Source organism: Camellia sinensis, chromosome 3, assembly GCF_055761805.1.
Source record: "Camellia sinensis isolate YWXY chromosome 3, ASM5576180v1, whole genome shotgun sequence".
Taxonomy (NCBI): Eukaryota; Viridiplantae; Streptophyta; class Magnoliopsida; order Ericales; family Theaceae; genus Camellia; species Camellia sinensis.
In genome coordinates, this window is record NC_138963.1 from 127,978,232 (window position 1) to 127,991,337 (window position 13,106).

A 13,106-nucleotide genomic window follows, 5' to 3' on the forward strand; every position below is an offset into this window, starting at 1 on the left:
TTGCACCATTGTGGCTACTGTTTTGGACCTAGTAGAGAGCTGTCCAAATTAGTTTATGACCGTACCTTTGGCATGTTGTTGCATGCTATACATGTTTGTATGTTTAGGTACTTAGTCTATTAACATGTTGTATGTTTAAGTGCCATTGCATTTGGCATGTTTCTTGTGTTGAGTTGCTTTGCATATTTACATGTGTTATGCCTTTAATGTTGTTGCATGTGTGTCATTAACATTGATGTTATATGCCTTGCATGCTTACTTGTTTAGTTCATGGCCCATTGCACATGGTTTTGTTGTTTGCATGATCATGTTGCACACTTAGCTCACATGCCTAGGTTGCATTACATTGGCATGCATACTTTGCCTCTTGAATTGAGTATGATAGAGGTTGAGTTCATTATTTGTTCATGTGCATTTCATTCCACATTGAAATTGCACACTTTGGTTCTTTGGGCCATCACGCATTGAAATGCCCGATTGGTGGTCCGAGAATCAAGTACCATGCTCCTTTGAGCCATAAACATGATAAAGAGTGTGGTTGGTGCATACATTTGCTTGAAATACATTGACATGCCTTGTCTGCCCTCTGCTGCTGTCAAACAGGTTTCAGCAGGAAGAATTGGCCGGCCGGCAGTGTTGGGTGCCGACCGGCAAAACATGTTTGGCCGAAAGCATAATGTTTAGCCGATGACTATTCTAAATGGCCGGTGATGATCTCACTCAGCCAGTAGTGTCCCACAACACTCAGAGAAGCAACCTTGGAAGTTGTGCAATTTTTAGAGAAGCAGAACAGTCAAAGCAGAGGCAAACTTGTGCATGGCAGTGACTTTCCAAGCGGAGCCGAGCGCGCATTGCATGGGGCCCTCTTCCCGAGGCCGTTTATTGCTTTCATTAGATTAGTCAATTTGTTAATTAATTAATTGGTCTGTAATAATTAATTAGCTTGTAGGTTAATTAATTTGTATTATTCTTTTGGTCCCTCCGAGCGAGGGTGAATTTGTAATAAGTGTGGGTGCATGTGTGCATATCTTCCAACCCCCACTTCTTTCTCCCTTTTACTTACCTGCTTTTGATGGTTAGTATTAGGACATGTTTACTTTAGCATACCTTATGCTATGCATGCGTGCATCATTCATCAGTATTGCATGCACCAGGCTCGGCGCATCATACTAACTGCATAAGTATTTCAAATCTAACTTGAATACATGCTACTTGTGCATTTTCACATGTCATTTATAGACTAGCCGAGCCTACTCTAGTGACATTCAGCATGTGTTACATTAGCCATCTTAACATGAACTAGGATCACGCATACGATTACTAACTAGTTTCTGTTTTGGCTTGGAGTACTCTGTAAGTCCTTTTGCTTTAGCATACCTCATGCGTGTGAGTGTTGCCATAATTGCATGATTACCATGAGGCTAGCTGCTTATGTGATATAACTGCTTGAATGCCTGTGGATGGAGGTTGAATAATCTAAATTGGGATAACGCATTAAAACGGTGAGTTTTAAGCCCACTAGATAGTGGCAAAACCATCTTTTCTAAAAGCCCACCCAAGGGTGGCAAAACCTGCATTTTAGCCTACTTGCGAGTAGCAAACCATTTTCAAAACAAGCATGAAATGTTTTGTTCCAATTTAGGCGATTTGGTCTATACTTGTGCTGTGCGCATAACATAGTAATTCTAGGCTAATAACTGGAATAAGAACACATAATGTTTTCAAAACAAGATATCACGGTTAGTAGAGGCCGTTCTTCGGATCGGGCAAGAGGGGGTGCTCATAGCTGACCTTCCCCAATCGTACCCAAGCTCCCAAGCCGAGGCAACTTTGGTGATGACGGACACGTGGCCTTTGGCACCGAGTCAGGGTTTCCTAAATTCTCCCAAAATAAAATATTTAGGTGGCGACTCTGTATCTGGCAAAGCAGTCCATGTTTGGCACTTCTTTTTCTAAAAATCTTTTTTCTCAAAACGATTTGCCAGATTTGGACTCTTTGGTTCAAGATTAAGAACCGTGACACAAATTGCGTCCGAACTGTAGCATGAGGCCCACGGGCGCGTCTACAGTGTGTAAGAGAGGTTGAAAGAGATAAATTGAGATGAAGTTTTAAATATATTGCAATTAATTAGACTGTCTTCCAGCTTTATTTTCCAAGCAATTAAAGTAGCTAACATCTATGCCACTTTATCCAATAGTTGCCTTTCTTCGTTAATAGCATGCTCCTCGAGCTTCTTTTCAAGTCCACAAAATTCCTGGCTATTCATTGTGCGTGTTTCTTCCGTTAAAAGTGTCAATTTTGAAAAATACAAGCTTAAACTCTCAAAGAAATTTAGTATAGTACTAGAAATCAATCGAGTCATCTGCAATGTTCTGGAGTCAGCCTGATGTCACAAAGTGTCAAACATAATTTCGAAAGTGATTAACTTTTAGTGAAAGAAAAGGACTCTGATTGATGACAAACATAAGAACACACCTCAATCTGGTGTTGTGCAAAGACAGCAATCTTTTCCTCTTGATTATTGAGGTTATTTATTGATTAAAGGATCTGCCTCTGAAGCAATATTTCTAAAAAGCTGGGAAGAATGAAATGCCGTAATGAGCAGATGACAAAATCATGAAAGACTCGGTCGAGAAATAATATTCACATTCATGAGGGAAGTTGAATGATTTGATAGTTCCAAGTTTAGATTATCAAAAGCTAAGTGTGATTTTCTGTCAAGTTCTCCTGCTAAATCATCCAAATGTTATACACTAGAACCATACATGGATTTAAGCCCTCTAAGTTGTGCTTTAAGTTGTTCAGTAGCCTAAATATACATTAAAAGAACAGTATGAGTTCCAAATCCTCCATGTGTTTGCTTCAAGCATTGATGAAATCACTGATAAAAAAAAAAAAGAGTTCTTATTTGTAACCAAATAATTTATATTTTACCGTGGCCTTTGTAGATACAAACAATTGTGTGGCTTCTTCTATTACTTTCAGTTGCAGTCCTTGTTCTGTTACAGAAGCAACGACAGTTTCATGTACAACTTCAAGCTACTGATCTAGTTGAGCGTGAAAGTTCTGGGTTAGAACTTTGTTCGTGTCTTCCACTTTACTTTTGCGATCTGTTCACAAATCATAATTGGCAATGTCAATGAATCAATTTTTTGACAACCTGATCTTCTAGTAATTTTAAAAAAATAAAAACAAACCAATGCATGCGAGAAAGTTGGATACCTCTGATGCTACATTCCCCAGCTCAACATGAAGCTCAAACGCTTTTTCAATTATTGCTTTCTCTGACAAAAATATAAAATTAAAATTTTTTAAAAATCATTGATGCTCTAAGTTATTTTCAGAACATTTCTCTCCATGAAAGTGAAGTTTTTTTAGAATTATCAGAGTAGAATGCTGACACTATATTTTCATAAGAAAATATTTGTAACGGCCTCAAAATAATAACATTAAAACCCATCAACTTAGACATGCATTGGTATAAAAGATAAATATTCTTCTATTCATCAGAGTAGTTCCTTATAAAAGTATTACATGTTAACAACAAAAGCAAATGCCCTATGGGCTTACAGCTTTTCAAGTTAACACTTGGTTACAAAAAAAAGAAGAGTACTAACTCAATACATATTAAGCCCTTGGCTTGAATTTACATGTAATACATCAAAAGAAAGAAAATAACAAAGTAGTCTGTCTGCCTCTAGCCTCCCAAGCTATGTCCTTGGAGGTGGCATGCTACCTGTACCTGAAATGATGTCCCATAAAGGGTGAGCCACAGCCCAGTAGAAATACACTAAACCAGCCATGAACAATGACTAAAAGATTAGCAATTGATAGATGGTCAACACAGATACATCCACACATATCACATTTCGATTTCATGACATTAAGTCCATGTTACATTTCATTTCCCATGTCCTTTCCAACTTTGAGTTTGAAAACAAGGCTCAACACCTAGCCAAATAACTTAATGAGGTTTAGACTCATCTTTAAAACACTTTCAAAATTCATGAGGGATACATATTTTAATGCTGTATAAATAACACATAAACCATTCCCACACTTTGCGAAAGATATACATTTCGGTGCTGTATCAACATAACATAGAATCACTTCTATACTTTACAATTGATAACGATATACATTTTAGTGCTATATCAAATCAATTCAAACACTTCCATAATCAACACTTGATACACATTGTAGTGCTGTATCAATGTCACACAAAATTCGGTTTAGAGGTCCATCCCCTATCTTCCCCTAAACCGTGGAGTACATCCCCCATCTCCTCCCACACAACACATGTATATAAACATAGATCATATACAATCAATCAATACATATAATTAATGTATTATTCCAGTTTCTATATTCAATAGCATACTCAATCAATTAGTTTTAGTTTGCCTAATCATCATGCAGTGTCTACAACAATCAAGACTATCCTCCACCGATAGCCCAAAACAGTTATTTCTATACTAAAAATAAATGCACCAAATGGATATATAATCAACATTTTAACTAGGTGAGCGATGAACGAATCAAACTACACCCTTTAATCCCATACACATCCAATTCCAACATTCTCAATTTAATTCTTCTTTTCTTCAAATTAATTATACTAATTAATTTATCAATGTAATTAGAGCATTTTCCATAATTAACATCACAACCCTAAGGTTCCATTTTCACCAATAAACCAATATTGATCTCATTTCTCTATGCCAAACATGCATATAAGTTTATATAAACAAAACCCCAACTTTTGTAAAATTACACAAAGGCCCAAACTTTCTCAAAATTACCCAACAACCCCCAACTCATCAAAATACTGAAATTCAAAGACAAAACTCATGAGAAGGAGTAGGATATCCCTACCTCGAAGTTAGAGCTCAAACGGGGAAGTTGAAGAAAACCAAAATGCTCCAAACTCAAAAATGGAGCCCTCGACGATCCACACACTTTTTATAAAGGCCGGAGGATAGGGAGATACTCTAACTAGATCATACCCTAGAGAGAAGGGAGTTTCTAGAGAGAGGAGGTCTCAAAATATCTTTTTAGAAAGTAAGAGAGAGAGAGAGAGAATGTAAAAAGTGATTTTAAAATGCCCAGCTGCCAACTGATATACGACATTCCCGCTCGAGCGGAGAGCACAACGCTCGAGCGTCAAGAACAAAAAACTAGGTACGCTCGAGCGCCAAGACACAAGAATAAAGTACATCCGCTCGAGCGCGAAAACCAGTCTGCTCGAGCGTGGATTTCCCCCTCCCAGAACTTACACCAAAAAGTACTACCCGCTCGAGCGCCAGAGTACCCGCTCGAGCGTAAAGAAACCCGCTCGAGCATAAAAATCACACCTGTAGATGTTTTGCAGGGACACGAAATACTGGGAGTGTGCAATCTCCGCTCGAGCGCAACAAGGCCCGCTCGAGCGGAACGACCAAAAACCTGGCAACAAGATTTTAGACCAAGGTTCAACCCACCTGTTCGAAATATTCCCAACACATCCTAAAACTCAAATAAATGGAATTAAAGGACGACAAAAAGATAGATACGACTACCAATTCCACGGAACCGAGTTCGGAATACAACAGAACAGTAAAGGGACAATCGGGATCGCTATAACCTCCCCCCTTAAAGAATTTCGTCCCCGAAATTAAACACAAGTTTTTTTTTTTAAAAAAAAAAAAACAGGTTTTCTCCATTCTCAACAATATTACAACATAATATTAAACAATCCGACCCATTACTGGTCAATCACATCTCTTTCAAGAGGCATTTTAGAACATTTTCCGCAACATGCATTATAGTTATGCATTCCTTGAAATTCCACAAATTTCAATAGTACATTCCATAATTCTATATCATATTCAGCATTCATGATATATTTCCATTTCTATAATACATCCAACATATGCAATGTTACATTAAACTTCCATTTTGAGGCAAGTTTCAAAATACTTCCATTAAATCAAAACATAAACCATGTTTTACAACCTAAGATATATTCAATACTCTTAAGGTTCAACAATACAACAAAATATACAATACATGCTCAAACATCCATAAATAGATCCGGATATCTCTCTCGGACCTCCAACTCACGTTCCCAAGTGGCTTCCTCCACTCCGTGATGTTTCCACAAGACTTTTACCAAGGGAATGGTCTTGCCTCGCAAGACTTGATCCCGCCTATCCAAGACCCGAACTGGTCTCTCTTCATACGAGGCATCCTCATCAATCTCTAAGTCGGTCCAATCCAATACATGCGATGGATCTGGCTCATACTTTCGAAGCATACTCACATGAAACACGTCATAAACTCCGGACAACTGCGGCGGCAAAGCTAAATGATAGGCAACCTCACCAATCGTCTCAAGGATCTCAAAAGGGCCAATAAACCAAGGGGACAACTTCCTACTCTTCCCGAACCTCATCAATCCCTGCCTAGGTGATATCTTCAGAAAGACATGATCACCCACCTCGAACACCAAAGGTCACCTCTTACGGTCGGCATAAGATTTCTGACGACTCTGGGCTGTAACAAGCCTCCTACGGATAAGCTCAACTTTCTCCGTCGTCTCCTTAACCAACTCCGGACCCAACAAAGGTGCATCACCCACCTCGGCCCAACACACTGGAGACCTACACGGTCGGCCATACAAGGCCTCAATTAGTGCCATACCAATGCTAGACTGAAAATTGTTGTTGTAGGCAAACTCCACCAAGGGCAAGTGCCTCTCCCATGTCCCACTAAAGTCAAGGACACAACCTCAAAGCATATCCTCAAGGATCTGAATAGTACGCTCGGACTGCCCATCAGTCTGAGGATGATAAGCCGTACTAAAGGTCAACTTAGTGCCAAAGGCACTCTACAAACTCTGCCACAACCTAGCAGTAAAACGAGGATCTCTATATGAGACGATCGTCACTGGGACCCCGTGCAATCTCACTATGTCCCGAATATACAAGTCGGCTTCGAGTAGCGTATAAGTCCAATTTCCAAACTGGCTTCGCGCAGCGTATAAGTCCAACTATCAAACCGGCTTCACGCAACGTATAAGTCCAATTTGCAAACCGGCTTCGCGTAGCATATAAGTCCAATTTCCAAACTGGCTTCACGCAGCGTAAAGTCCAATTTTCAAACCGACTTCGCGGAGCGTATAAGTCCAATGATCAAACTGGCTTCACGTAGCGTATAAGTCCAATTATCAAACCGGCTTCGCACAGCATATAAGTCCAATTATCAAACTGTCTTCGCGTAGCATATAGTCCAATTATCAAACCGGCTTCGTGTAGCGTATAAGTTCAATTTTCAAACCGGCTTCGCGTAGCGTATAAGTCCAATTATCAAAACTGGCTTCGCGTAGTGTATAAGTCCAATTATCAAACCGGTTTCGCGCAGCGTATTAGTCCAGTTATGAAACCGGCTTCGCGTATCGTATAAGTCCAATTATCAAAATCGGTTTACAACAGCAGGTGCTCATGTCTATTCACACCACCCAAATCAGCTTCGCGTAGCGTATAAGTCCAATTATCAAAATCTTCCTGCATATCATTTGCATCTTGCCCCTGAACTATGGTGGTTTGATTCCTTGCGAAGGGATACGTAGGCAACCTGCGGGTGTAACCATTTATTTATCTGTATTTTGTTTGTTTGTCCAAGTCTTTGGCCTTGTCAAAAATGGGTCGTCTTTGGGTTTTGACATTCACTAACGTCATTTCATGACTTCCGAGCTCTGTCAAAGAGGGGCAACTGTAGACATCCCATTTTTGACCGACCTTAAGACTTGGGCGCTACTGATGGTTTCCTTGGTGATGAAAGATGTGCGGTGTAAAAGGGTCAATTTCTTCTGTGAGAGGAGAGTCAAATCCAAACCTCACATCTCATTTTAGACCAAAGCTATTTTGAATGGTTTTTAGATCTTAAAATCCTCACTTTCAAAATATTTTTGGAATAAAGTTCCTATGATGTTCCGACGCTCGCATTTTGTCAAATGTTGCGTTTTTCGGTAAACCGAGCAAGGGCAAAGTGGAAATGAATGAAAGAGAGATGAAATCTTTGGAAAATCTTTCAACACACCTTTTTTAGGGGTTTGGAGTTGAATAAAAGAGGAGAAGAGGGAAGAAACCAAGTTGGGGAAAAAGATGGGCATGAACCATTAAGAGAGAGTCGGGTAACCCTCGCTAAATCGGACCTATCCTTTTGTATATTTGGATTTAAGCTATGAGGCCACCACCATTGGAAATATTACTTCCAAGGTTTCATTTATCACTTACGAATCTCTGAAAGCCGAGTCCGGATGGGGGAGATATGGTTGGCTGAAGTTCGGTATCATTCCGGTTGGATCGAAATTGAGCAGCCTTCACTAAAAGAGGGATATCTCTTAGCACACATGGAATTTTGATGTGAGGCTTGCATAATTGGAAAGAAGACTTCCGGTGCTACAATTTAGGCTCAAGAATGATCTGAAAAGGAGTCCAGATGAAGGAGTTAGGCTTTCTTCAAGTCAGGGACCAGGATTGATTTTTGCCATCGGCCTCTATGGAAGTGCATTGGCCACAATTTGACCTCAGCAGCTATAGGTCAGCCAAACGTGAACCTTATAGGCCACAAATGTTGGCCGATCGGCCAAAAATGTTCAGAAAGCCTAGAATTGGCAGATATTTCTCCTCCAACTATTTCTAGCTTGCGCCACCTGTCTTAGCTCAGATATTTTCGGCCAAGTTTGATATTTTGCTATATAATGAAGCCTTATATCTCATATTCAAGGCTTAGAATATTTAGAGAACATTTTTGGCAAAAGGTTTGGGAGCTTCTCACACTAGAATCTCTCTCTCTACAATCCTCTCTTGAGCATTTGTGCTAGAAGGCTTGCATACAACCATCTTCAACCTATCAACCCTTAAGAAGACTTGATCACCATTTGGCTGAGGTTCCCTAGAACTTGGTTTGAGCTCCAAAAGGATGATTTTGGCTCAGATTTTGGGCTGGTTTTGCAGCTATACATCAAGGGTAAGATCTCCCTCCCTTTAAGCTTGTTTTGCACACTTGCTTGGCCATCTTTTCACACTACTTTGGGGCTGTTTTTTGGGGTGGTGTTGAACTAAAAAAACCTCTATTTTTTTCTCTGTTTTTCAGTCCTAAAATTCTTGGTTTGTGCCTTGGTTGGCTAGGGGGTTGTCCTCCCTTTTGCTCCTTGGCTTGTAAGGCCTTGTGAGCTAACTTTCAAACCTTTCAAACAACTTCTTTTTGGCCTTAGAACCACTGAAATCTAGAGGATTTTCAGTGGTAAAAACCCTATTTTGAGGGCCCAAATAGGAGAGGGTGGTCCCCTCTCCTCTTGTCTTTCTTGTTAGTGTTGATGGCCAACCAAATGAGCATGTGTTTATACTTTTTTATGGCTTTGTTTAGGCTCATTTTTGTGACTTATTAGACCTTCCATAACTATGTTTTTGGCTTTCTTGATCACCTCTTGCATGCTTATTGCACTTGTAGTGTAAATCCTCTTTGCTAGCCTTGTTAGTCTTACAAAGTAACATGCTTTTGTTGTTTGATTTAGCTTAGTTCAAGCATGTTTTTGGTGTTATTTTAACATGTTATAACTCTGATTTTGATTGGTGGACTCACTCTGTGCATGGTTTATACACTTGTAGCGTATTTCTCACAAACTAGTATTGTATGCTTCATGAAGTAGCATGCCTTTCTAGCATGATTTGATTCTATTTTAGCATGTTTTTGGTGATGTTTTGCCATGTCATACCTGTGTCAAGGTTTGGTTTGGTTGGCCCTTGCATGCTCCATGCACTTGTAGTGCAATTCTATGAATTAGCCTAATGTGTATCATGCTTCAACATGTCATTCTTGCATAATTTTGGCTTAACTCTAAGAATCTTTTGGTCATGTTTTAGCATGCTTAAGCTCTGATTTTTGTTGTTTTGGTCATGCATGCCATGATTTGTATAGCTATGGTTCATTCTAGCTTGTTAGCTTTTTGCATCAAGTCCACTAGTATGCATTGCTTGACCTATTTGCATGATTTGGCATCATTTGTTTTGTGATTTCAGAGCATGTTCCATTGCCATGCCCTCACATCTTTCACTCTTTTGATGCTTTGGAGGGTTTGTGCTTTATGCCTTAAGTATGAGTCATTGTGCATGCCACTATGCCTAGGCCTTTGGACTATCATTTCAGTGCATTTTTGGTCTTGTTTTACCATGAGGTAACTCTGATTTTTGTTGTCAAAGTCATGCCATGTTTTTGTTTTGATAGGTGTAGTGTAATCCCCCTTGTTAGCCTTGCATGCTTCATGCTTTTGGTCTTTTGTTCTAGCTTGTGTTGGCTATACGCAAGCATGTTTTTGGTCCTATCTTGACCTGCCTTGGGACTGTTTTTGTTGCCCTTGGCCCTTTGGGGCTTGTTTTGCATGGCCATGGTGTAAGCCCCTTTGCTAGCCTTAAGCTTTGAGCCTCATGCATGCTATGCTTTTCTTGTTTGAGTGGTTTGGCACCATTCCATACATGATTTTAGGGCCTATAGTGTTGTCACACATCCATGCTTTTCACTCATTGCTCATGCTTGAAAATTGTTATCTTCATGCCTTGTTTGTGAACCAAAGTGTATGCATGTTTGTATGTGCTTTCGTGCTTCATTTTCATAGCATTTTGGCCACTGATTTGGGCATGATTGAGGTCTGTCCATTTTAGTTTAAGTCTATTTTGCATGTTGTTTCATGCTTGTTAGATTGCATGTTGTTGCATGCTTGTTCGATTTTGTTGTTGTTCCATGCTTGTCGCATTGCATGGTGTCACATGCTTGTTGCATTGCATGATTCTTGCATGTTGTTTACATGTTTAGGTTGCATCACATGGTGCTTGCATTCTCATGTTGCATTACATTGTTTGCATGTCATTAGCTTTGTTCAGTTGTGCATGCATTGCATTGTGTTTGGCTTGGGTGTTAAGCCAAATGCGAGGAACGGAGGACGTTTCGTACTCGAAGTGATGAAACGTGCCTCAATTCTTGGTAGCCGACCCTCTTGAGCATGCATGATAGAGGTTAAGGCATTTATGTGTTTTTGTGCATTTCATCCATATTGATTTGTGCAACTCGGCCTCTTTGGCCATCATGCATCGAAATGTGTGATTGATCGCTCGAGAGTCGAGCACTACACTCCTTTGAGCTTCAAACATGATAAGGAGTGTAGTTGCACACACATTTTCTTGCAAATACATTGCCATGCCTCTGTTTGTGCTTTGTTGCAGCAAAAAGGAGAGTTTACAGGAAGAGATGGCCGATCGGCTATCTGGTGTGCCGATCGGCTAACAATATTTGGCCGATAGCCTCAAAATTGGTCGATGACCATTATCCACTGGCCGATGGCCACCCCTCTTGGCCGATGACCTTTCAGAGTGTCCATGAGGTGGTTCAGAAGCATCACAGAAGTTGGCATAATTTTCAGAGGTACAGAAGTGTGCAAACTGAGGCAACATGAGGCATGGCAACGGATTTCCGAGTGAAGCCGACCGAGCATGCATCTCTTCTTCGCCCGTGAGGCCATTTCACTGTTGTGGATTAGTTTAACTGATTAATTATTTGATTTGTTATGTAATAATTAAACTAGCTAATTTGTTTAATTAGTTAATGTGTTGTAATAATTAGGTTAGTGTTAGCTAGTTATTCATTTTGATTATGTAATAATTAGTCTAATTAGATTATTGGATTAGTTAGAATAGTTTAGCGTAGCTAGCTTGTATTATTCATTCGGGCCCTCAGTCGAGAGGGCCAATTTTGTAATAAGTGTGCGGGAGTGTGTGAATGTCTTCCAACCCCATTTCTCTCGCCCTTTTACTTAACCGCTTACGATGGTTAGTTCTAGGTCATGTTTTGATTAGCATCCTTATGCTTGCATGTTTGCATTCATTCATCTGTATTGCATGCACCGGGCTCGGCGCATCATACAAACTGCATTGTATTTCAATACATTTACTTGAATATGTGTTCAATATCATGTTACCAAGTTGCATTTCGTATGCCATCTTAGAATAGCCGAGCCTATTTTTAGTTACATTTTTGCATGTGTTGCATTAGGCATCTTAACATAGCTAGGATCATGCATTGATTACTAACTAGCTGTTGTTTTGGCTCAGAGTATACTGTAGGTGTTTATGCTTTAGCATCCCTGCATGTGTGTTATTAATTGCCATGACGACATGCTTGCCCTGAGGCTATTTGCTTAAATGATATAACTGCCTGAATGCCTGTGGGTGAAGGTTGGATTGCTTGAATTGGAACAAGTCATTGAAATACGAGTTTTAAGCCCACTTGAGAGTGACAAATCCACGACTTAGCCTACTTGCGAGTAGCAACTTCAAACCGTGTTCGAAAAACAAACATGAGATGTTTTGTTCAAACTTAGGTAATTTAGTCTATACTTGTACCATGTTTAGGGTTATCAACGACGAATCGCCAGGGCTTTCAACAAGAAGGTTAAGTCCAAGAACTTGAAAGAAGGAGATTTGGTGCTCAAGGACAATCGAGCTCCCATCCATGATCCTAGAGGCAAGTGTAGACCCAATTGGACTGGTCCTTACATCATCAAGTCAATTTGGTTGGGTGGAGCTGTCGTTCTGATGGACCTAGATGGCCTAGAGTTCTCTCAACCGATCAACATGGACAAGTTGAAGAAATATTTTCCCTGAGTGGCTCGCTAGGCCGAAAACCCGAAAGGGCGACCTAGGCAAAAGTTAGAGTATGAAAAATTTGAAATTATAAAAACTGAGCTCGTAAGGTTGAAAACCCAGAAAGGGCGACCTTGGCAAAAGTTAGAGCGCAAAATGAGAGAGTTAATACACAAGTGAACCCAAGCTGAACTACGTAAGGCTTGATTCTCATCTTTGGGATACGTAGGCAACTTCATCCTAAAGTCCAGCCATAAACACTTCCCCGATCAACTTTGTCCATGTGATCATGTTTGGTCATCTTCGTCTATTCTGCATTCAAGAGCTTGGTTGTCATCTCCAGTACAGTGCTATTCAGACTAGGGGCAACTCTCCAGTTGTTGGGATCCGGAGTTGTACATCTCAGTGATAAATCTTAGGCGTGTCCA